General features: G+C 53.9%; 1 protein-coding gene across 1 annotated transcript in view; it reads right to left on the reverse strand.

Annotated features, from left to right (window-relative positions):
- The window catches only part of PDE10A (phosphodiesterase 10A), a 222,857-nt gene that overhangs the window by 199,072 nt on the left and 1,212 nt on the right, over positions 1-22,573 (reverse strand). The window lies entirely within an intron of this gene.

Genomic DNA, 22,573 nt, shown 5'->3' on the forward strand with positions numbered 1-22,573 from the left:
TTAAAAGACCTTTAAAAGGTGTAAGCCATCCTGTTTCTGAAAGTTTACATTCGTGAGACTAAGGCCAAATCACCCACCACAATACACGACTGAACAAACATACAGACTTGGAAGTCAAAATCTCATGATGCTTTATCAACAGGCAGCACCAAAAGCACACAGGCCTGCTAAGGTCCGGCCAACACAGAAGGGAAACAGCTCACACTTGAACTCCTGGAAGACACAACTCCACCCCAGCCTCACCTGGAGAGTCGAGGAAACAAAGCCCTGATGAACCACTCAATGCCACCACCATACGGCACGGATGAGAACCAAACTCAGACGGCAGTGAGAGCAGTCTGTAGATCTGAGTATAAAAATGACTTAGGGAAGCAACAAATGCCATCAGCAGAGACAAAAGCACAATGACTGTGACTGCATCTGCCCCCACCTCCCAGGAAACCCTCTGAATATCCACACAAATGCCATTTTGTGGCTATTGTCTGTGCAGTCCAAAAGCCATGCTTCCTGTAGCCTCCTCAGCTCCTTCCCATGCCCAAGCCTGGCTGATAGCTTAGCCAGGAAAATGGGAAGCCAGGACTTGGGGCAGGGGGCAGTGTCAATCAACTCACTCACAGATGGAGGTCATGCCAGGCTCTCTAAGCAGGGGCACGGGAGACCAGAGCAGAACAAGCGGTGCCAGGCACCACTGACCGACTTTAAAAGTCAGAATAAAGGAAATGTAAACGTCTAGTAGCCTGAGGTCATTCGTTGTATCAGTAAATACAACTACATTAAAAAGCATTTCTATACCCTGAGAGAGCAGGGACTGATGCAGCAAAAAGGTAAAACACTGGATTCCCAACTGATGTCTGAGAAGGTAGGGAAGGCGTTCTAGAAGACCTACACATAGGGATGGCGTACGTCCCCAGCAGGCCATTTGCTCACATCACACACTGGACACTGGGTTTCCAAGCTCCCGTTGCTCACATCACACACTGGACACCGGGTTTCCAAGCTCCTGGCTCTGGCTTCCTCTTGCACAGATATTCAGGAGGCAATGGGTAATGGCGCAAATACAGAGCTCCCTGACGGGCGACAGATGTGGATTGCATTTCCACCTCCTGGCGTGGGGCCTGAACCAGGCCAGGTCACCATGGAATGAGCCGATGGACAGGAATGAGCTCTATCTATGCCTCCTGGGAGCTCTGACTTAAATCACTTCAGGCAGTGCTTTGACAGTGATGTCCAGTAAGCTGGAAAATCCCTTCTTTTCCAGTCCGGCTGAGTACTAGACACAAAGGTCACGCATGACCCTGCACCAGGCACGCCTATGAGGCATGGTCCCAGAGGGTGCCGTGCTGAGCCCCTGAGGGCACTGGGGAACCTCCTGGCTGGAGTTCCAGTGTTGAGTGAATGTAAACACTCTTGCAGGAAAGTTCTCCACAGCCAGATGGTCCTGCTAGCAACTCGGCCTCTGGAATCACTGCCTGGGTTGCCGGGGGCCTGCTGAGCCTCCCTCCTGCCTGAGCACAGCACACGGCATTTGGCAAGACAGATGCCCTTCCCGCAGGAGTCAGACTCCAGTGGGCTGAGGCTCTCGGTCCTCAGGCAGTCAAATGCCCAGACAGTTCACTGACACCCAACATCCTAAGTTACACTCTCTCACCCTTTTGCAGCAAACTCCATCTCCACACAATATATATGCAATCACACACCTGCACATCGACATGTAAAAACTTTCATCACAAGTTTCAAGTGGCTGCTAATGATGCACATTCCCAACTCCTGTTGTATAAAGAATGCCTTATGGGTATTTTCATCAAAAGCTGGATGCTGAGCAATTGTTCATCCAGTTTACCACATCTGTCCACCATTCGACCCTCCCCCTGGAAAAGACACTCTTTTCCCTCAATCAGGACACATCTGGAGGAAAAAAAAAAATGCTGTGAAACTGACATGCATATCCCTACCTGTATCCCTGTTACAACCTCACAATACTGAATTATAAGCCTGAGGTAGGTGGGTAGGTGGGTAGCTGGGCAGGAGTCAAGGAGCTTAGCCAGGCCAGAGCTGACTGCAGACGTAGGAAGACCTCTGAATTAAGGATGCTCCCTGGTGCTTCCCACACATCTACCTGCACACCTAAGACCTCTGCAGGAGACAGGTGTGCCCTGTATCCCACAGCTCACACCTGTACAGGGCACTAGACTGTCTCCCATCCACATATCACACGTATGTAGGGCACCGGCGTGTCCTATGTGCACTGCTCACACCTGTACAGGGCACCGGCGTGCCCTATGTGCACTGCTCACACCTGTACAGGGCACCGGAGTGTCCTATGTGCACTGCTCACACCTGTACAGGGCAGGAGTGTCCTATGTGCACTGCTCACACCTGTACAGGGCAGGAGTGTCCTATGTGCACTGCTCACACCTGTACAGGGCACCGGAGTGTCCTATGTGCACTGCTCACACCTGTACAGGGCAGGAGTGTCCTATGTGCACTGCTCACACCTGTGCAGGGCACCAGAGTGTCCTGCGTGCACTGCTCACACCTGTACAGGGCACTGGAGTGTCCTATGTGCACTGCTCACACCTGTACAGGGCACCGGCGTGCCCTATGTGCACTGCTCACACCTGTACAGGGCACCGGAGTGTCCTATGTGCACTGCTCACACCTGTACAGGGCAGGAGTGTCCTATGTGCACTGCTCACACCTGTACAGGGCACCGGAGTGCCCTATGTGCACTGCTCACACCTGTACAGGGCACCGGAGTGTCCTATGTGCACTGCTCACACCTGTACAGGGCAGGAGTGTCCTATGTGCACTGCTCACACCTGTACAGGGCACCGGAGTGTCCTATGTGCACTGCTCACACCTGTACAGGGCAGGAGTGTCCTATGTGCACTGCTCACACCTGTGCAGGGCACCAGAGTGTCCTGCGTGCACTGCTCACACCTGTACAGGGCACTGGAGTGTCCTATGTGCACTGCTCACACCTGTACAGGGCACCGGCGTGCCCTATGTGCACTGCTCACACCTGTACAGGGCACCGGAGTGTCCTATGTGCACTGCTCACACCTGTACAGGGCAGGAGTGTCCTATGTGCACTGCTCACACCTGTACAGGGCACCGGCGTGTAGTATGTGCACTGCTCACACCTGTACAGGGCACCAGAGTGTCCTATGTGCACTGCTCACACCTGTACAGGGCACCGGCGTGCCCTATGTGCACTGCTCACACCTGTGCAGGGCACCAGAGTGTCCTATGTGCACTGCTCACACCTGTACAGGGCACCGGAGTGTCCTATGTGCACTGCTCACACCTGTACAGGGCAGGAGTGTCCTATGTGCACTGCTCACACCTGTACAGGGCAGGAGTGTCCTATGTGCACTGCTCACACCTGTACAGGGCAGGAGTGTCCTATGTGCACTGCTCACACCTGTACAGGGCACCGGCGTGCCCTATGTGCACTGCTCACACCTGTACAGGGCACCAGAGTGTCCTATGTGCACTGCTCACACCTGTACAGGGCACCGGAGTGTCCTATGTGCACTGCTCACACCTGTACAGGGCAGGAGTGTCCTATGTGCACTGCTCACACCTGTACAGGGCACCGGCGTGTAGTATGTGCACTGCTCACACCTGTACAGGGCACCAGAGTGTCCTATGTGCACTGCTCACACCTGTACAGGGCACCGGCGTGCCCTATGTGCACTGCTCACACCTGTGCAGGGCACCAGAGTGTCCTATGTGCACTGCTCACACCTGTACAGGGCACCGGAGTGTCCTATGTGCACTGCTCACACCTGTACAGGGCAGGAGTGTCCTATGTGCACTGCTCACACCTGTACAGGGCACCGGAGTGTCCTATGTGCACTGCTCACACCTGTACAGGGCACCGGAGTGTCCTATGTGCACTGCTCACACCTGTACAGGGCAGGAGTGTCCTATGTGCACTGCTCACACCTGTACAGGGCAGGAGTGTCCTATGTGCACTGCTCACACCTGTACAGGGCAGGAGTGTCCTATGTGCACTGCTCACACCTGTACAGGGCAGGAGTGTCCTATGTGCACTGCTCACACCTGTACAGGGCAGGAGTGTCCTATGTGCACTGCTCACACCTGTACAGGGCACCGGAGTGTCCTATGTGCACTGCTCACACCTGTACAGGGCAGGAGTGTCCTATGTGCACTGCTCACACCTGTACAGGGCACCGGAGTGTCCTATGTGCACTGCTCACACCTGTACAGGGCAGGAGTGTCCTGCGTGCACTGCTCACACCTGTGCAGGGCACCGGCGTCTCCCATGTGCACTGCTCACACCTGTACAGGGCACTGGCGTGGCCCTACTACCCTCAGTTCCCTGAGTGCACTCATCTGCTGCTCACTGTCCCGCAGCCTGAACACAGGGAGGACACGTTCTTCCCTATCACACTTGGGGTGTTTACACATTCTTTGCACGAGGCCAACTTCATAGCCCCCTACATTTCTAAATCCTAAGGAATGCTGCACCCTTCCCACCACCTCACTGGGACCAACAATCAGCGCTTCAAGAAAAACAAAACAGAACACCATGATGTCAGAACTCAACTGGGACAGCAGACCTCATGAAGTTCAACACAAACATGTGCGCCTGCACAGGAACAGGCTGGGCTGGTTTGGGCCCCGAGAGAAAGATGTGCTCGTCTAAGGTATCTCCAGGTAGGCTTTTTATCACTAGCTTCGTGCAGCTATCGTTTTCTCAATTCAAGTCACATATATATTATATGTAATATGTAACACATGTTACATATTATATATTATATATAACTACCCAACCCAGAAAAATTCACTGACATAGGTTTTCTAACTAAACTGGATCCCATCTGTGCCAAATGGATGAGCAAGCCTATGTCCCTTAGGTGGTTGCTTCTTGGCTTGTTTTTAAAGATGCATTTGTTTATTTGAAAATCAGAGTTGCACAGACAGATATCATCCACTACTGATTCCCTTCCTAATTGGTCATAACAAGCAAGGCTAAGCAAAGCCAAAGGAGGAGTCAGGAGTCCCATCTGGTTGCTAGAAGCACTTGGGCCATCTTCTGACGCCTCCCCAGGTCACCAGCAGGGAGCTGATTGGAAATGGAACAGCCAGGACAGAATCAGCAAGCTTATATGATATTAGCAACCTGGCAGTGGCCTCATCCACTACGTCACAGCATCACCATCTCCAACCCCCATGTGGTGTTGCCACTCTATCTAGAAGACCCATTTTTTTTTTAAAGATTTATTTTTATTATTTTCTCATTGGAAAGGCGGATATACAGAGAGGAGAGACAGAGAGGAAGATCTTCCATCCGATGATTCACTCCCCAAGTGAGCGCAACGGGCCGATACTATGCCGATCCGAAGCCAGGAGCCTCTTCCGGGTCTCCCACGCAGGTGCAGGGTCCCAAAGCCTTGGGCCGTCCTCGACTGCTTTCCCGGGCCACAGGCAGGGAGCTGGAAGGGAAGTGGGGCTGCCGGGATTAGAACCGGCGCCCATATGGGATCCCGGGCGTGCTAGGCGAGGACCTTAACCACTTGCGCCACCGCACCGGGCCCTAGAAGACCCATTTTTAAAAGTATAGGTTTGTTTGAAAAATCAGAGTTGTAGATACAGAGACTTTCCTTTGACTCATTCACCTTCAAGATAGCCACACCAGCCAAGGCTGAGCATGCCAAAACCATGAGCCACAAACTTCACTGGAGTTCCCCATGTAAGTGGCAGAAACACAAGCAGCCAGGCCATCTCCTGCTGCCTTCCCAGGCCCTTGGCACAGAGCAGGACTGGGAGTAGAGCAACTGGATCACAAACGAGCATCCTTATGGCCGACCAGCGGTTACAGCTCACAGCCTTACTAGCCACACCACAAAAAGTGCCCCTCCACACTGCTGTGTGGCTTCAACACATTCTGGAAGAATCACTGCTAAAATCCACAGACCTGCTGCACAAAAATGGCAGAAAATGGTGGAAAAACCTGGCAAGATCACACCTCTCTCACTAGGATTTCTCACATATCGAACATTCTCAGGAACTGGGAGGTTATCACAAATTGTTTTCTGCTTTCAATTTATATGGTGGGGGGCACTTGGGATCCTTTGTCCATGTCACATTCCCGCTCTCTCTGTGGGCATAAACGAGTCACAGTGTGGGGCCCGACCTTCGCTGGGAGAGCTAGGATGTCACTGAGGACTCCTGACCCCACAGTCGAGTGCATGGGTTCACAGCTGACTCAGCGTCCTGCTGATTTGCACCTGGCAAGGGAGCAGGTGACAGCCCAGCACTTGGGATACCCAGATAAAGTTCCTGGCTTCTGACTTCAATCTGGGCCAGCATGGTTGTGTGCCAGGATTTGAGGAGTGAACCAGCCAACAGGAGTCTGTCCTTCTCTCTCTTCTCTTTTCTTCCTCTCTCTCTACCTTTATATCTGTCTTTCATTGAAACACAAACAAAACCACATATACACCGTCTCAAGAGAATACAGACTAGCCTGTCTGAATTGCTCTTCCCTGAACAGATATGATTTCACCTGCAAAACTGCGCATGTACAGAAGGACCACTGTTCACATTTACACTGAGTACAAGGACACTGCACATGTACAGAAGGACCACTGTTCACATATACACTCAGTCCAAGGACACTGCGCATGTGCAGAAGGACCACTGTTCACATATACACTCAGTCCAAGGACACTGCATGTACAGAAGGACCACTGTTCACATATACACTCAGCCCAAGGACACTGCATGTACAGAAGGACCACTGTTCACATATACACTCAGCCCAAGGACACTGCGCATGTACAGAAGGACCACTGTTCACATATACACTCAGCCCAAGGACACTGCGCATGTGCAGAAGGACCACTGTTCACATATACACTCAGCCCAAGGACACTGCGCATGTGCAGAAGGACCACTGTTCACATATACACTCAGCCCAAGGACACTGCGCATGTACAGAAGGACCACTGTTCACATATACACTCAGTCCAAGGACACTGCGCATGTGCAGAAGGACCACTGTTCACATATACACTCAGCCCAAGGACACTGCGCATGTGCAGAAGGACCACTGTTCACATATACACTGAGTCCAAGGACACTGCGCATGTGCAGAAGGACCACTGTTCACATATACACTCAGTCCAAGGACACTGCATGTACAGAAGGACCACTGTTCACATATACACTCAGCCCAAGGACACTGCATGTACAGAAGGACCACTGTTCACATATACACTCAGCCCAAGGACACTGCGCATGTGCAGAAGGACCACTGTTCACATATACACTCAGTCCAAGGACACTGCATGTACAGAAGGACCACTGTTCACATATACACTGAGCCCAAGGACACTGCGCATGTGCAGAAGGACCACTGTTCACATATACACTGAGCCCAAGGACACTGCGCATGTACAGAAGGACCACTGTTCACATATACACTCAGTCCAAGGACACTGCATGTACAGAAGGACCACTGTTCACATATACACTGAGCCCAAGGACACTGCGCATGTACAGAAGGACCACTGTTCACATATACACTCAGTCCAAGGACACTGCATGTACAGAAGGACCACTGTTCACATATACACTCAGCCTAAGGACACTGCATGTGCAGAAGGACCACTGTTCACATATACACTCAGTCCAAGGACACTGCATGTACAGAAGGACCACTGTTCACATATACACTCAGCCTAAGGACACTGCATGTACAGAAGGACCACTGTTCACATATACACTCAGCCCAAGGACACTGCATGTACAGAAGGACCACTGTTCACATATACACTCAGTCCAAGGACACTGCATGTACAGAAGGACCACTGTTCACATATACACTCAGCCCAAGGACACTGCATGTACAGAAGGACCACTGTTCACATATACACTCAGTCCAAGGACACTGCGCATGTACAGAAGGACCACTGTTCACATATACACTCAGTCCAAGGACACTGCGCATGTACAGAAGGACCACTGTTCACATATACACTCAGCCCAAGGACACTGCATGTGCAGAAGGACCACTGTTCACATATACACTCAGTCCAAGGACACTGCGCATGTGCAGAAGGACCACTGTTCACATATACACTCAGTCCAAGGACACTGCGCATGTGCAGAAGGACCACTGTTCACATATACACTCAGTCCAAGGACACTGCGCATGTGCAGAAGGACCACTGTTCACATATACACTGAGTCCAAGGACACTGCATGTACAGAAGGACCACTGTTCACATATACACTCAGCCCAAGGACACTGCACATGTACAGAAGGACCACTGTTCACATATACACTCAGTCCAAGGACACTGCGCATGTACAGAAGGACCACTGTTCACATATACACTCAGCCCAAGGACACTGCGCATGTACAGAAGGACCACTGTTCACATATACACTCAGCCCAAGGACACTGCGCATGTGCAGAAGGACCACTGTTCACATATACACTCAGTCCAAGGACACTGCGCATGTGCAGAAGGACCACTGTTCACATATACACTCAGCCCAAGGACACTGCGCATGTGCAGAAGGACCACTGTTCACATATACACTGAGTCCAAGGACACTGCGCATGTGCAGAAGGACCACTGTTCACATATACACTGAGTCCAAGGACACTGCATGTACAGAAGGACCACTGTTCACATATACACTCAGTCCAAGGACACTGCATGTGCAGAAGGACCACTGTTCACATATACACTGAGCCCAAGGACACTGCGCATGTACAGAAGGACCACTGTTCACATATACACTCAGCCCAAGGACACTGCGCATGTGCAGAAGGACCACTGTTCACATATACACTGAGCCCAAGAAAACAAGGAACAGTGCCACCTCTTCTAACCTAAGGTTCTGTCCATTCGAGTGCATGTGCCCAGTGAGGCCAACCATCAAAGCTGGCAGTGCCGCACCTGGCCTCACTGCCCTCCACCCAATGTCTCAGCCAGGAGTGCCCACTGGGTCCTGCAGCAGGAAACCTCTGTAAGAACTTTGGGTGCTGCCACTTCCTGTCTTCTGACGGTCTGAGGGCAGCAAGCTCCTCCCTCCACGCCATGGGAGCAACTCTAACAGCCTCTCTCCTGCCACCTGCCCCACACCTTGGCTGCCCTGTTCCTTATCTCGCCCCAAGCCCAGCCACCTGTCCTTGCCCCAGGATCCAACCTGAAGGCAACTCAACCTAGGAAACCTGAAGTAGAGACCTCTGTCACCCAGTCTGGGCCTGAGGCAGCATTCACAGGAGCACAGCCATACTGGCCAGCAGCCAAGGGCTCTGCAACTTTGCATCCTTCAGCCAGTCGCTCGCATCCACCGAGCAGTCCCAGAGGCACCAACAGGACAACATTCTTATGTAAGGAGGACACGGGCACGTAGGGAGGCACTTCCCCAGCACAGCCAGCAGCACGCAGGTCAGATCCTAAAATAGGTTTGTGCTTGGAGTCCGCTCTGAAAAATGGGCCAAAGCGGCACCAGCTGGGGGAGGATGCATGCAGCTTCAAAACAGCAGGGCGGAGGCCACTCCCCAGCTCCGTCCCCTGCCCGGAGCACAAGCTCATTCATTTATAGACCTTTTCAGGAAAAGACTCGATGCCTCTGAAACAGCAGCAGCACTGGAAGGATTTCTGAAAGGTGCTGTTCAGTTTTTTCTTTTGATATTAAAAAAAAAATCACAAGCTGAACCTCTGCTGCTTATTACAAAATATATCACAAATGTAAAACGTTTACAACTCAAGAAAATTCCCAAGCACCTGCGCCTTAAAAACATGTCCTGTGGGGAAGAAATAAGTCAGCCAACCATCTGTGTCAGAGATAAGGAAATTGGAGTTCCGTGTAATTCTAAAGAGCTGAGATCTGAGGCCAGGTCGTATGCAGTGTGGACTGCTGGTTCCAGGGCATCCTCGGGCACCACCGGGGCCTTCCCTGTCAGTCCTCCCAGGCTGAGCTCAGCACCCAGCAAAGGCAGGCCCACCCTGCGCACCCTGCTCTCAGCACAGCCACCCCAGCGGGTGTTCCAGACAAAGGGCCCGGAAGCGGAACTGGTCTATGGCCAATTTCCGTTCCTGTATGAAACCCTGCTGGCTGCAGATCCACGGTGGTCAGTGAGATGCCGAGAAGCAGCCTGGGTTGTTGTGTACAACAGAGGAATTCCACGAGGGAAGACGCACGTTTCCACAGTTCTGCAGAGACGGGAACTGCACGAACACGGCTTGACAGCTCCAGTCAGTGCTGACAGGACGCAGACCACGCCTCAGAATGTCTCAACAGCGGCCTTCCTTACCCACACCAACGGGCCGTGAGCTTGCTCTTCAGAAATAATAAACCCCACACACGCATAGGTCTGTATCAGTTCAGGAAATACAGACAGAGCACCGGTCCTCACATCCTTGGAGGAACAAACACCAGCAACATAGGAAACAAAACAGCACTGCTCCTAGGGTGCCCTGTGCAGGGGGGAGGGCCCGGGAGGCCAGGTGCGGGCAGACCACCCGCGCCCCACGTGGGCCACTGGCTCTTGGCCACTTGGGCAACAGAGGGCCTGGCAGGGCTGCTACCCCATCAGTCAGAGCCACCCAAACGGGGCAGTAGGCAAGACCTTGGAAGGCGCAACAAGCCCCTTAACAGGGAAATGACTTTCAGAAGCCAGCTCCCTTAAATAGAAGAATTCCAGGGACAGCCACTTTTTTTTAAGTTCCTTCTCTTTCTAAAAATTTTTCCCTCTCCAACACATCGTCCTTTAATTTCTTGCCAATAGAATAACAACTGCTGGACAACACTGGAGCCATTTCCTGATGTCACTATTTCCAGGGGCTGCGCTTCCCGTAATGACAAAGAAACACCTTTCCCAGCCAAAGGGTCGTTGCTGGCAGCTCTGCCCGGCCTTCCTGGCCACGGCCCCTCCACCGGGCATCCTGGCACCGGAGGAGACCCAGGGACGCTTTGCTTCAGCTCATGTCTCTGAACCCTGGTCACTGAGCCCTGCACTATCACACCCCCGCACGTGTGCTGAACAAACACACACATTCATTTCTCAATGCATCAGACTCCCAGCTGACATGGAGAAGTTGCCAGTTGCCAATTTCCAGGTGAATGACAAGGGCAAGCAGTGAATCCACACAGAAACAAGGACCAGCACACTACATCTCTGCTATGCACCCCTCTGCGCCCCTTGAAGCTGTCCTGAAGCTCACAACACCACTAAGACAAAAGCGGAGGTCCCGGGGGCTGTGTTGTGGTGCAGCGGGAAAAGCTGCTGCCTGAGACACAGCCATCGCAAAAGCATGCTGAGCTGAGTGCTGGCTGCTTGGTTTCAGACCTGCCTCCCGTTGGTACCCCTGTGAAGGCAGCAGAGCACAGCCTAAGAGCCTGAGCCCCGGTCACCCACATGGGAGACCCTGACGGAGTTATCTGGGCCCACTTTGGCTATCTGAGAGTGAACCAGCAGATGGAAGACCTCTCTTTCTCCCTCCCTCTCTGCCTGTTAAATACACAAGTCAACCTTTAAAGAAAAGATCAGTGCCATGCTCCGAGTGGGTACTGCAGATCTCACCATGCCAGTGAACCGTAACACTTCCTCCCAGACTACGGCCTCCACAAGAAGCCAGCCAGCTCTGTGTCTCAAAAATGTGGCCAGAATACAGCTTAACACATACCCACAGAAGCAGAGAGAAACCAAGGCTCACTCAGAAACACAGACAGATGTCCCAAATGATAAGCAGCACAACAGCCGCAGAAACAGGTCTGGTGAGAAATGAAGTGGAATTAGGGACAAGCCCTGACTCCTAAGGGATGACCTGTGATGGAAAGACCCCCAGGTGGCTCCAGGCAGGACAGGGAGGGGACAGAGACAAGCCTTCTCCCGCCCCCAGGATGAGAAAAAGAAGCAGTCAGAAGGGGTCCCCCTGCCCCAAACACAAGAAGACAGCGTCTCAGGGCGGCGGGCAGCGGGCAGGGCATGAGGCATGGCTCTCCAAGAAAGGTGCTAGGGTGGCAGAAGGTTGCCACTCAAGCTTAGGAAAAGGTCTCCATAAAATCCAGTAACTAGGAAGGAAGTAACAGCTACAATAAAACCAACGGGTGGATTCAAAGGAAATAATATTACGTGATAAGACAAAGAGTAATGCTCTCATTATAAGCAGAACGCAGGAAAAGAAGCAGGGCTGAGCTCCAAGGCAGAGCACAGAAGCAGTGAGGGGACGAAAAGAAGCCCACGCAGGTCCGTGGGGTACAGCACTTGCTGTGATCCTAAAACAAAGCCAAGCAAGACAGCTGCACTGGGAAAGACCTGGGCAAGTCCGGTCCCCTCCAGGACAGGCACGGCCCCACCTGATCTCTGAGGTGCCATGGGACACGGGCAGCTGCCCCTCTGCCCTCCGCTCTCACCCAGTAATGCAATCACTGTCATCTCAGAGTCAGTGACCATGAACCCCCAGGACCCTGATCATGGTCTCACTGCGGTGTCACTGCCACGTGCGGCTCTGTCCCCGGGAGACACGCCGGACGTGAGCTCGCGTTCTCACAGCGCCAACAATCGGGACCTGCAGAGAAAGCTGCGGGCAGCCCTGAGACAGGGGGAAGAGCAGTTTGCCTCGGGCACGCCACGCTGCTGACGCGGTCAGAGGCGGAACGGACATCAAGAGAAGCGTCTTTTTCCCCCGTTTCAAATCAGTGCATGACGTAGAAAGGGGGTTGATAAGATCACTGAGAGAGGTTTTGATGCATGCAATCCTTCTTAATATTCATGGCTTGACATTTGCAGATCTTGTGTAGGAGAAGTCCGTGGGAGGCTGGAGGAAGACAGAAATCAATCGAACAAACTTTAGGGGCTGAAAAAGGAAACTCTGAGCTCAAAAATGACAATGACAGTTGCACCAGAAGCAGAGCAGGGCAACTCGCCGCGAGGTGGCACTTCACCAAACTCTTAAAGGCAGTTTTCAAATGAGTCACATGATTTACAAGGCACAAACTGTGGAACAGTATGCCTAAAAACTCTCCTCTCTCCCCCTAGGCGGTGTCACTCATGGCTTCTCTCCCAAGTTTCCTCATGCAATTACAAGCATGTCCTTTTCTTCACACAAAAATGCATGCGCCTCTGAGTTCACACACATGCACCGTTTAATACCTTGCTTCCTCCACCTAACAATGTCCTGGGGAGACGCGGAGTGCATTCATTTTGCAAGCTGCAAACGTTACTGAACCAAGCCCCGACTGACAGAAATTTAGGTGATGTGCTATGATCTCTTTCAAACAACATTGCATTAGCACCTCATGTTATTTTGTCCACAGGTGAGACTATCGGAATGAAACAGTCCCAGCAGAGTCCCTGGCTCAATGGACACACGTGTTTTTAATACCGACCGATACTGCCAAAGCACAGCCTTGAAAGGTTTGCCCAGCCATTCCCTGCAGGACCGCACCGGCTCTGCTTAGCCCTGCCTACAGTGTGTTACGGCATGCTTGACTTCATGCACACTTGCCAAGTGGAAACGGCATCTTAGAGCTATTCCAAGTCACACTCATGACAGAAGTTGAACATCTCTTTTTTTAAGAGCCCTTTCTTATGAACTGCACATTCACGGGCACTTCTTAGGGAGGGCTGCTGCTTCTCGCGCATTTCTGCAAGTTCTCCACACACAGGAAGAAGGTCTGGCCCAGGCAGGGAAGAGAGCTACAGGAAAGGCAGGGTGCTGGGGTTTCATCTCCAGACCCTATAGGGAGTGTGTTTAGGGGGGCTGCTTGGGGGCGGGGCCGGGGAGCTCCAGGAGCTCTGCAGGACTTGGCCACCTGCACATGCCACGCAGGGTGCCCTAGCAGCATTCCGCTACTTAATGCAGATGAGCTGCAGACTGGCCCGGATTACTTGTGGACCTGAGTCACAGCTGGAGGTCCCCCAGCTCAAGGCTGGGAAGCAGTCTGTGCTTCTTCCCTTTCATGGGTCTCCTCCTGTATGCTGAAACCCAGAAAAGCCTCTGAGACCAGCTGTGGGAAGCGGGATGAAAGGATAAGTTTATCTGGAGGCAAAAAATCTGGCTATGCATGCGTTGTTTTTTTTACATGCCATACATTTTCCATAAGCTCATACAAGACACTTTCTGCAAAACAAGCATCTCTCCGTTTTGTTTTTCCATAAGTGTTTTGATGTTCTGCACATGACTCCTTTGTATAGTTTCCTGGAGCTACAGTCCAAGGAATACAAGTTTTCGCACATGGCTGCCCAACTGCCTCCAAATTATTTATCCAGTAGTCTTCTCTTTCTCCTACTTAGCAGACAACACGTCCACCGTGTGTTGCCTCCCTGTGTATGCCTGGGTCCGTATAAGACTCTTCTGATGTGACCAGTGCCATGGTGTGGCAAGTGGAGCCACCACCTGGGACACCAGCATCCCATAGGGGTGTCAGTTCAAGTCCCAGCCTGGAAAAAGCAGCCAAAGATGGCTGAGGTGCTGGGGGCTCCTGTCCCTGTGGGAGACCCAGATGAAGCTTCTGACGCCTGGACCAATCCAAGACTGAGACCATCTGTAGAGTGAACAAGCAGATGGAAATCAACTTCTCTCATTCTCTCTCAAATTCCATCTTTCAAATAAATAAACCAAGCTGAGATAGAGACAGAAAGAGAGGACCTTTCTGATCTGCTGCACAGAGGGTCTATCTTCCCACATACAAGCACCACGCTGCCTTCAACGCACAGCATTCGTAGCCAGGTCACTGGTGGACCTCTGAAGAGCTTGGTTATGCATTTCATCAAGAGGAAAGAGCGTAGTCCTCAAAGGACGTGGTGATCCATCCCTCAAGAATGCTCTATCAGCAAGTTTCTGATCCAGGATAGAGAGAAGACACACACATGTCCAGAAACCCTGACACACACACACATCAGAAGGCTGCGCAGCCCAGTCCCTAGGAAAACCATTCTGGATGTTTCTTTTTGAAGTCGCCAAACCCGTCATCCAGAAACACCCAGAACGTCTTCTGATAGGAGTCCATACGACTTGAAGGTCACATGAGCCCGCTGCTCCCCTCCCCCAACTCTTGAGCAATCCCTGCCTCCTTTTAGCCTCCAACTCCCAACTTGCCTTTCCCTCTCCTCAAACTGTCGTGCTCCGGCTCAGAAGCGCTCCTGGCCCGGCACTCCCAGCCCGGGATGCCCAAACACACCGGTGTCCTCACATCCTCTCCGACACTCAGCCCCTCTCCAAAGTGCGCAAGCAACATTTTCTTGCTGCGATGTAGACAAATGTTTTGACCGAAACAAAGAGCTTTTTCTCACTGCCCTGGGGAAAGAAAGCTAAGGCATCCTGACGGTTCAGAACCCGTCCATCTCCCTCACCCATGCAGTCCAGGAGCCCCCGCGGACACACCTGCACAGACGGTCCACGTCCACAGGACCAGGCACCCTGGTCGCTACTTCCAAAGAATGTGCTCTGATTACATCAGTCAGCGTCACCACCATGCATCAGATCACGCCAGCGAAATTTCACAACCACTTCATTTCACCCTTTCTCTCCCGTCAGGAAGAATTCACACTGTTGAAGGGCCACTTCCAAAACACTCTCCCCTTTGCAACACCTGCCATTTCTGAGACTTCTTGTGTTTGGCATTAAGCTGGGCTCTGACGGTAACAAAAAGGATAGGATGCACCCCCTGACTCCAAGGGGTGCACAGATACATGGGTGGCAAACACAAGGGGGTCGGGCCCTGACGATTCCAGATGCCCCAGAGGGGAAGTCTGAGGGGCTCCTGACACCAGGAGGAAACATGCTGCGCCCCAGGGCGGAAGGCAGCCAACCTCAGAAGTCTGACACCACAAAGCCGTCAGAGCTGAGGCTGACGAAGGACACGCCGGGTCCCACCTGGGCACTCAGCAGCCACTCCTGCAGGCCATTCTCCTCACTTCTCTCTGGATCTGGGATGGCAAGGAGCACATCTGTGCTGACACACCCATTGCCAGGATGAAGGCAGACACTGGGGAAACCCTCCTGGTTTGCCCTCATCTAACACCCTCCACCCCTAAACAAACAACCCTGGCCACAAGGAGGCACAGCAGCCACGAGAGCCTCATCTCTATTCTCCCAGTACACAGAGGCCTCCTAATGCTTCCTGCTGTCCAGCGGCTCCTGGCTACCGCCAGCCCTGCCTGGCTCCCTTCCCTTCAGGGTCCTCCCGGGCTTGGCTCCCACCCTGCTGGACCTCGCTGAGGCAGGTGTACTCAGGCTCAGTCGCTTTCCAAAGCGGAGTGTGTGCATCTGCTCTGCTTCACCGCTAGAATGTTTCTATGCTATGACCTCCAACACGCAATCTTCCTAAGTTCCAGCTTCAGCACTCCCGCCCTTCTCACCACAGCCCTGGACAGCTGCTGTCCCACTTTCCACATCCCCACTGCCAGCTGCCTCCTGCCAAGACCCTCTGCAGCTCATTCTCAGATGCCCTAACAGCCTGATCAGGGGAAGTAACGGGGTGCATAGGGAACACAAGGGTGCCTCCGCACCCACACCCATCCTCCCCTGCCTCCCAGGGAAAGTGGCTTTCTCCCAGCAGGAAGAACTCGTCCTGGACACACACGCAGCCCTGCTGCCTTCTGAGAGTGCTGTAGGTCCAGGCTATTTTTGCTACTGGGCACGGGGGCCCTCTCAGTCAGTCCCTGGGGGAAACAGCCAGCTCTGGAACCCAGTGCTGAGGACACGGCTGCTGCAGACATGGTCATACACCACCCCAAGCTTCCCTCCGGGTGGCTCAGCGCCTTTCCACCCAGTCCTGCTGGCGGCTGGGACTTACTGCATCTCTGGGGCGCTGAGCTTCTCCCACGCGCTGTGGGGCTCCGCAGCGCCTTCTGCTCCATGTCTTCTCGGCACTCAGTTCACTCCTGCTCAGGGCGCTCGCTCTGTGTGGTTTCCCTTCTGTCACTTTCGTCTCCTTCTTCTGCCCTCTTCTCACTCCCACTCTTCGTCTCCAGTCTCCATTCACAACTCTGCTTCAGTTCGTCCCTTGCTGCTCCCACTTTGGGTCAGGCTGTGGAACGCCAGAGGGTCATCCTCCATCCCCCGGGCCTGAGCTGAGCTCTCCCCTGGACCACAGCCTGCTCACTAACCAGCTCTGTCTGCATTCCCTCCAGGTTGATGGCACAGGATGCCCAGGGGCAGCTAGTGTCCCAACTGCACAGCTCTGACACGCCTCCACACCTGCCCCGTCCCCAGACCCAGGCTTTGCTCACCCATCCACCTCCCCAACCTCTGCACCAAGTTCCACTGTGGTCATGCGGCCTTCACCTGGCCAGTCACCCCTCGGACTGCCGGTCTCCCCACCCAGGTCCTGTAGTGCCTTCCATATAGCAAGCCCCGTGGCCACAGACCCAGCCTAGGATTTTCAATTCCTCCCCCACTCCACACACCCACGTACTCGCTGCCCTCTGCCCTCAACTCCCATATCCCTGCACCTCCACTGCCCTTCACTTCTTCTCTGGACTTCATCTGACACCTCAACTGCTACAGAGAGGCTCCACATACCCTGAAGGACCCACAGCCCTTGGATTCAGTCACCAAACAGCAGCCAGGATGAGCTTCCAAAATTATAAACCACACAGCCTGCGCCGGCTCCAAACTTACCGAATGCTTCTCCTGCCGTGTGGAGTGAGCACACAACACCCTCATCTGCTAACTTCTAACTGATTTATCTGCTGGTCCTGTCTCGTGACACATCTGGGCTGGTCACTTCCTGGTACCAGCGATGTTCCAGCCCGCATCCCTCACCTGCCCAGGTATTCCTCTCCTGATAGCTGCAGGCGGACCGTGCCGGGTCACGGTGACGTCAGCCCAGAGCCCCTGCCACCGGGCCAACACACGGCGTTAACTCACTGCAGGGCTTTTCGTTTTCATGTTTCATTTTACTTGACTGGCAGAGAGACAGGTACAAAGGGATCATCCACTTTTGCTATACTCCCCAAAAGCCTGTAATTGCCAGGCTCAAGCCTGGAGCCTAGAACCTAGTCTGGTCCCCCTAGAGGGCAGCAGCTACCCAGGGGGCATGCCAGCAGGAATCTGAAGAAACAGAGGCCTAGCAGGACTGCAACCCAAACGGCCAGATAGGAGTCAGGCTTCCCCACCAGGGTCCACTGATGTGCCCAGTGCTCCACACAGCTCCTGAATGACAAATGGACTGGTGGGTTTCTGTGGGCCTGGCTGAGTGCAGGCCACACATGGGTAGAGACGCCCCCTGCCAAGAATACAGCTATACACAGGGACAGCGAGCCACCAGGCATCATTACACCCCAACCACACACATCCAGCTTCCAGCCAAGTTAATATGGCCTGTCACCTGCCACTCACATCTCCCTGCTCACATCCAGGCCCGCTGCAGAGTCCCTCCTCTGCTCACACCCATGCCCGCTGCAGAGTCCCTCCTCTGCTCACACCCATGCCTGCTGCAGAGTCCCTCCTCTGCTCACACCCATGCCCATTGCAGAGTCCCTCCTCTGCTCACACCCATGCCCATTGCAGAGTCCCTCCTCTGCTCACACCCATGCCCGCTGCAGAGTCCCTCCTCTGCTCACACCCATGGTCCATGCCTGCAGAGTCCCTCCTCTGCTCACACCCATGCCCATTGCAGAGTCCCTCCTCTGCTCACACCCATGCCTGCTGCAGAGTCCCTCCTCTGCTCACACCCATGCCCGCTGCAGAGTCCCTCCTCTGCTCACACCCATGCCTGCTGCAGAGTCCCTCCTCTGCTCACACCCATGCCCGCTGCAGAGTCCCTCCTCTGCTCACACCCATGCCCGCTGCAGAGTCCCTCCTCTGCTCACACCCATGCCCATTGCAGAGTCCCTCCTCTGCTCACACCCATGCCCGCTGCAGAGTCCCTCCTCTGCTCACATCCATGGTCCATGCCCACTGCAGAGTCCCTCCTCTGCTCACACCCATGCCCACTGCAGAGTCCCTCCTCTGCTCACATCCATGGTCCATGCCCACTGCAGAGTCCCTCCTCTGCTCACATCCATGCTCCAGGCCCACTGCAGAGTCCCTCCTCTGCTCACACCCATGCCCATTGCAGAAAATACTAACATAAAATAAGTGTTCAACAGTGCTCACCAATTTCTAGATTCCTTGAAGACAGCCACCAGGTTCTGTTTTGATTTCTGCATTTCCAATTCAAATATCCCAGAACCCGGGCTATGTGTGTCAGCCACTGTCAGTGCAAGGCTGCCATCACAAGCCACAAACCCAGCCCTCAGACTCGCTCTGGGCTCCCCCTACAAGAGGCAAAGATCAGCAAAGAGCAGGCAAGCCAGTCGGTGGGCTCCATAAACCAAGCAGGCAGAAAGCGCCACAGGTGATCACCAGGGCTGGGTCTGTCCTGAAATTTCCTTTGGAGAGTCTTAACAGACTTCCTTGTAGGAGCTTAAAATGCTGGGCATTACAGCGCAGAGGTTCCCATTTGGGAGAAAATATTACTTTTTCTTCCTCTGTTTTTCTCAGGTGGCATCAGCTGCTTTTAAGCCAACATCCACTGGGCAGTAACTGGTGAGAGATCTCCCACCTGTGTCCACTGGGCCTTACAGTAATCTGGCTATCTAGTGTGATAGAAAAAGTTTTTGTGGGGAAAAAAAGAAGCAGGGGATAGATTTGAGGGTATCCAAAGCTTCAGAACCTTAGGATGGATTCCCCACTCAATTACAGAACTCCTTTCCTGCAGGTGTGTGCCATCCAGCCCAGCACCTCCTCTAGATATGCCGCAGGGAGCAAGGACACCACAGTTCATACGGGGCCTTGTCCCACCTGATCGCTCAACTCTTCCTGACAAACACATAGCACACTGCAAAAGCATACTTCACTGTGGGACACCATGGCTCTGCAGCCACATGAGTCGTTCCTGCTCTCATCAGCAAATCTCCCAGCAAGGAAGTGGGAAGCTGTGTGTCTGAGGAAGTGTCCAGGGGTCAGGAAATGAGGCGATGTCAGGAAGGACACTAATTTAATAGCACAACAAGCCGGCAGGTGAGGCAGCCAGTGATGGTGTATTGCCCTGGGCAAGAATGCCCAGCCCACTCAGGAGGCTAAGTCCCACTAGCCAGAACTGGCGGGAGCAAACACAAAGCCAACTGGAACGTTCTGTCTTTGACGCACAATCTGCTTTCTGATGGCAAACAGCAAGTGGACACAGCAGCTGCCACAAGGCAACTCGCTTGACACACCACCAGATCGATCGGAAAGGAAGGCAAGGAGTACCGAGTTCACAGGCAGACGTGCTGGTGTGCATTTGGACATTGTCTCGATTCTCACGGAATCTAGCATTCCTTTTTCAGAAAGATTCATGTTTTTGCCACAAAGATCCAAGAGGTGTGCCAGTGAATACCCGGGCAAGGGGAGACTCTAAGGTGGACTGCGTCAACCAGTGGATTTTGGAGACAGTTCATCATGCTTGGAGTGGTGAGATTGGCAATAAGTCAGAACTACTGAACTACAGAAACCTCTTGAGCAGGACCTCAGAGCATGCCCCACATCGGGGACCCTGGGGTGCTGTCAGGTGCCTGTCCTCCATCCCAGGGTGCAGAGGTGCTTGGGAGGCTGCTGTGGCTTCTCTCCTTATCTGCCCTCTTCCCCAGATACAGGAAGGAAAGAAGAGAATGTGGAAATGGTGAACTCACCCACCTTCTTGTAGCCCTTGACCCTTACCACCCTAATCAACTAGGCAAAAATCATCAAAAAATAAAAATAATTAGTGGGAAAAAAAGTGTGTCAAGTATTCTGCTATTACAGACAACTGGAGCCTGTCCCACAGACGGAAACAAGAGACCCAACAGTGGGGACACCGTTCCCGAGCCATGAGCCTGTTCTTGCTCCGTCTTTCCCCCGGGTCAGGCCACAATCGCACATTCTGCCTAAAGACCCCCTGGCCCAGTGACATCCCAGAGAGCTGTGCCCTCACGGGGACTCCCAGCTGTCCCTTCTGACAGCGGTCCCAGGGCTGCTTCTGCAGCTCCAGCAGCAAGTGCAGTGGGTGCCTCTGACAACCCACTCCTGCTGTGGGCACAGGAAGCCTGCCAGGCATCCCCTCCCTACACAACCCCACCACCCAACATGGAGACATTGCTCATCTGGTCCGCTCCACTGCAAACAAAGGAGACACACACAGAAACCAGCTCAGCACCCACAGGGTGCCCACCAATGGGATCCTTCCCAAAGCCTTCAGCACCACCAACTCCCAAAGAGTTTCCTCCTGCAACGGTCAGCACCCATGCTGCCTCCCTGCCCCATCCATCCCCATTCCATTCCTTGCCAACTGAGAAAAGCAGAAGTTCATTTTTTAAAAAGAAGGAATTCGCAGGAGGACCAGGAGGACCTGCAACTCCAGTCCCAGGCCAAGCATTAGGCTCACCTCCCAGCCCACACCCAGGCACCACAAGCTGGGAACCACTTTTAATCCATGGCCAATTCAGTCACTGCTGACCACATCTGAGGGCATCAGGCGTGGTCACAGCTCTATTCATTCATCCCCAGAGCCACAGGGCTTTACAATGGTAGCATCCATTAATTCAGCCACCACCTGGGATGGAAGGGGGAGGGGCTAAGGAGGCACTGGGGTCAATGCCCTGCCTGGGCACAGTACTCAAGCCCCAGGCATCAGGAAAGCTTCAGTCGGGGCACGTGCCCGCATGTCCACCCAGATGCAAGGCCACCAGGCCACTGAGTCAAGAGGCTACTGTGGCCCCGCCCGGATCAGGAAGCTGGATGGCAGCGCAGAGGGCAGTGGCCCTGTTCTGCTTTGCACAGGCTCTCACACAGGAGCTGCATCCCAAAAAGGCTGGGTGTGCGGCAGCCGGACCAGCGTGGGGCGCGACCAGTGGCTGGACCGCGGGTGTCCAGCAGCCATCGGCCAGCTGCCACCAGAGTACAAGCACCTGGGAGCAGGAAGCCGAAACGGCCACCCCAGAAGAGAATCTGCCAGGAGAGAAGGCGCCAGGGAAACGCGAGGAGCAGACAAAGGCGCGGGTGCGCACGCGGTGGCCGTGGCACCGGAGCCGCGCTCTGGGCCTTGGGGAGCCGCGCCCGGCCCAGGGTGGCACCAAAGTCGCCCGCTGCCCCACGGGCGCTACCTCCGGGACCGCGAGGCGCTCCCACCAGGCCCCGCCCGGGTGTTCCATCCTCACCCCGCTCGCCCTCCCTCCATGGCCAAGACGACTCCCTCTGCCTGCCAGGCGCCTCTCTCCTTCAGCTTCCGCCTGCCTCTTCCCTACTGCAGCCCTACCTTCACTTTTCTGCTGAATCTCGCCCCAGGCCCCTACCCCAAGGCACCCTCAGACCTCCGCTCAGCCGTGGCTAGCAGCGCGGGTCCCGCCCCCGCCCCGCAGGCCAATCTGGAGCGCTTGTGGCTGGTGGGAACCGCCAGTGTCCACGCTAGCAGCCCATTGTGCTTCCCCCTTTAAGGAACCGCTACAGAACCCAGGCTCCACACCCAGTGGACTCTGGGTGGGTGCGATGGGAGGTGCACCGTTGCCACCAGGAAGAGTCTGGACCGCGGCGGGCAGGGCCCCTGGGTGCCGGCACGGAACCCCAGGCCTGGA

This window comes from Ochotona curzoniae, unplaced genomic scaffold (genome assembly GCF_017591425.1).
Source record: "Ochotona curzoniae isolate NIBS_2020 unplaced genomic scaffold, NIBS_Ocur_1.0 scaffold_3890, whole genome shotgun sequence".
Classification (NCBI taxonomy): domain Eukaryota; kingdom Metazoa; phylum Chordata; class Mammalia; order Lagomorpha; family Ochotonidae; genus Ochotona; species Ochotona curzoniae.